Raw genomic sequence first — 3,627 nt, forward strand, 5'->3', positions numbered from 1 at the left:
CTTACAGACGAGTGACAGTTAGGACAACAGACAACCAGACAGATAATAGGAATGCTGAGTTAAATGCTTAGAAGCAAAATTTCACCAAAGAACAGTGCAAACTGATCAGAATTCAAAAGCCCTAGGAACGAAATAGAGACCAAACAGTGAAGGGCTCAACAGATTATTTGGAGTTCGTACTCAGCTGCTGTCAAACAAGGTGAGGTTTCTTGGGCTAGCTGAGGAACCCAAGGGGGCGTCCCTGTAAGAAAATTGGACAGGCGTGCAGGTTTGGACTCGTCCTAGGTGATTCAAAGAAGGGTTAACGGGAGTGGAGACCAGTCGTGATTTGGGGCTATTTGATTGTGTACCTTGGTAATTTTCTCTCAGAGGCCGTACCTTTAAAGCCCAGCTAGAATCCTCACTGGCAAAAAACTGTGTCAGAAGAGTGGGGGTTATAATTACATTTGGAGCGGCAGTTCCGTTGGTTCAAATGTGCTCACAGAGTGGTTGTGCTCTATCTTGGTTCATTAGAGCCGGGTGGAAATGTTACAGTCTTCCTATTAGCTGCCAAGGCCATTTTTCACTTTCTGAGGGCCCGGCCTGGAGAGAGCACATAGCACTTTTCGCCTACAGTCCCTTAGTTAAAATGCAATCGTGTGGCCACATTAAATGCACAAGAGGCTGGAAAGTAGACTTTGGCTGTGTGCTCAGAAAGAAATGTGAACCAAGTTTTACAGTTACATAACCATACTCTTCGTTTTGGGTTTTTCATGGTTGTTGTCCCTTTTAAATTATGTTTTGCCTTTGTCCCCATTCCCACTCCCGCAGACCTACACCCTCGTATATTTAACATATGCCCTTCTGATTGACCTTCTATATATTAATTTGAAGTTATGAATCTCTGAAAAATATATAATTGCTTTGAATATGTTTTTAAATGTATATAAATGTTTGTTGTCTGTATGTCATTCTGATTATTCATTTTTTCACTATATGTTTTTGAGATCTATCCACGCTGATACCTGTAAACCGAATTCTTCCCTCCTGATTGCTTCAAAATACTCCATTTATTCATATTATTTCAACATTTTATTCTGCCATGTACAAAAGACAAAAATGTTTTACTAACTTAATAATGTCGTATTTACTTTTTTTTATTGTTTTTAAAATTTTTAAATGTTTTTTTATTTTTTTGAGAGAGAGAGGGAGACAGAGTGCGAGCAGGGGAGGGGCAGAGCGAGAGGGAGACACAGATTCCGAAGAGGCTCCAGGCTCTGAGCTGTCAGCACAGAGCCTGACACGGGACTCGGACTGATGAACTGCGAGATCATGACCTGAGCCGACGTCGGACACTTAACCGACTGAGCTACCCAGGCGCCCCTAATAATGTCATATTTATTCTTTATTTTATTCTCAAATGCTCAATTTGGGCTGGGATTGCAGGGACAGTTCATCTCTGCTCCATGCATTATCAGCTGGAGCTGGCAATGACTCAATGGGTTGGGGTCAGAATTAGCTGAAGGCTCGCTCTCTCACACGTAGTGGTCAGTGTTGGCTATTGGTTGGGACCTCAGCTGGGGTTGTTTGGTGGCACACCTATACATGACATGTCCGTGTAGCTGCACGGCTTCCCCGTAGTGCAGTGGCTCAGTTCCAAGAACTGTTGTCCCAAGAGGGCAATGCAGAAGTGCGTGAGTTTCTTGTGACCTTGTCTTGAAGTCACGTGGAGTCACTTCCATTGTACCCTGTTGGTTGAGGGGGACACAGGGTCTTCCCAGGTTCACAGGGAGAAGACATAAAGCCCACCCCCCAATGGAAGGAATGTCAGTGTTACATGGTTAAAAAAAACCCAAACAAACATGTGGGAATGTGGGATGGAGTATGTTGTGGCATCTATCTTTGGATAGGACAGTCTGCCACATTTGTGAAAATAAAAAATCTGATTTGGATATGACGACATGATTTGGATACCAAGGCTGGTTAGCAAAGCTTTTTAATTATAAAAGTTATATTCCAGTATGCTCTTTCTTTTTGGACAGAGTATTAGACTGTAGTCAATAATTGCTTGCTTCCTGTATTCTTAGACTTTTGTTCTAAGATTATCAACACCTTTCCCCTCAGTCCTTATTTTTTATGTGATCGATATAATGAGATCAACCAGTTCATAGGACATGATGATGAAGAATGTAATACAGAGAAATTGATTTTTTTTTTTTTCTTTAAAAAATACATCCTATAGTGAAATGATGGCAATCATCTTTCAGGACTGACCTGCGATGAAGAGAGTACCCATTGCCCACCACTTGGTTATTTAGGGGGAAAAAGCTTAGAAGAAAGAGTAATAGCTAGTTCTCAACCTCTTTTTTTTTTTTTTTTTTTTTTTTTTTTTTCCTGGAGCTTCCCAGAGAATCTCTTAGGTACTGGATATTCTGATTAGATACCCTTAATGCACATGTGACTATTCTGAGCTGATGGTCTCCATCGCTAGAAAGTAGGTCTGTAATTTTTGTAGTTCTCATGCTTGCTTTCTCCGATCTGTTCTCTCCTGAGACTCTGTTAAATATGATGGTGCTTAAGGACAACACTGCCAAGATCGCTCTACCTTTCTTAAAGAGATACAATGTGAGAAGAGTGGGGAAACGTTCTCGCAATCAGCAAGGCCAAGAAAAGGTTATAGTTGAAATCATCCAACCCTGTGCTGATGTCTGTGTATCACTTTAGCCATTTCTCTCAATCCAGAAAAACCATGGCCAATCAGATGGCAGTGGTGATCATGGCAGCATTTCCCTTTGGGTACACAGAGTTTTCACCAACGCAGAAAGTCACTGCTTAAAAAATGTGACGTATGGTGGGCCAGTCAAGTCTGTCCCTCCTCCTCCTTGATTCTCTAGGTCAAGATGAGATCAGTCTTGGGCTTTTGTTTTATTTGGTTTGTTTGTTTGGTGGAAATTTCCAAATGTATACAAAAGTAGAGAGAACAGTATAGAGAACTCCCATGTACCCATCCCCTAACTTCAGCAGTTACCAACTCAGGGCCAGTAGGACACGCTTTAAAAATATAACCATAATATCCTACATTTGAAAGTTAGCAATTTTTGAGGCTGTTGAAACATGCAAAGGTGTGCCATTGGAGAGAATGAAGCAAAGATACAGGTAAGTGGCATATAGCATGACAAAGGAAAAGAGCTCCAATCGCTGAAGTCTTGGAGAAGGCTCCAGTTTGGCAGGTCTCCCCTTGATGTGAAGAGCTACGCCCTGTTATTCTATCCTAATAAATCCCCTCCTCCTTTTTTTTTTTTTTTTTTTTTTTATAACATTGGTTTGAGTTAGACTTTCGTGACTAATGTTACTGCTATCTAGATAGCTTAGTGTTACTCCTCTCCATGTTCTTTGATTTTTCGCACCACTCAGCTTAGTTTAGCAATGGTAATGCTAACAGCTACCATTTATTGAATGCCTACCGTGTGCCAGACCCTCTTACCAAGTACTTAACCTTCATTCCTTATAAGGACCCAGCGAAAACAATTATTTCCCTGTGTTGTTGATGAAGAAAAGATTTACATGGCTTAGGTAGTCTGTGCTCAGGTTACACAGTTAGTAAGCACGGAACCAAAATCCTGCTCAGATCTTTCTAACCCTCAACCT

The 3,627-nt window shown here is 41.2% G+C and overlaps 1 non-coding gene across 1 annotated transcript; it reads left to right on the forward strand.

Annotated features, from left to right (window-relative positions):
- The first annotated feature begins 2,218 nt into the window (after positions 1-2,218).
- On the forward strand, positions 2,219-2,287 carry LOC128775809 (small nucleolar RNA SNORD2). Its single transcript, XR_008420781.1, has one exon. It is a non-coding gene; the product is annotated as a small nucleolar RNA SNORD2 (small nucleolar RNA).
- Positions 2,288-3,627: the final 1,340 nt, after the last annotated feature.

The sequence above is a fragment of the Panthera pardus genome, unplaced genomic scaffold (genome assembly GCF_024362965.1).
Source record: "Panthera pardus isolate Hobbes unplaced genomic scaffold, ASM2436296v1 HiC_scaffold_8, whole genome shotgun sequence".
Lineage (NCBI taxonomy): Eukaryota > Metazoa > Chordata > Mammalia > Carnivora > Felidae > Panthera > Panthera pardus.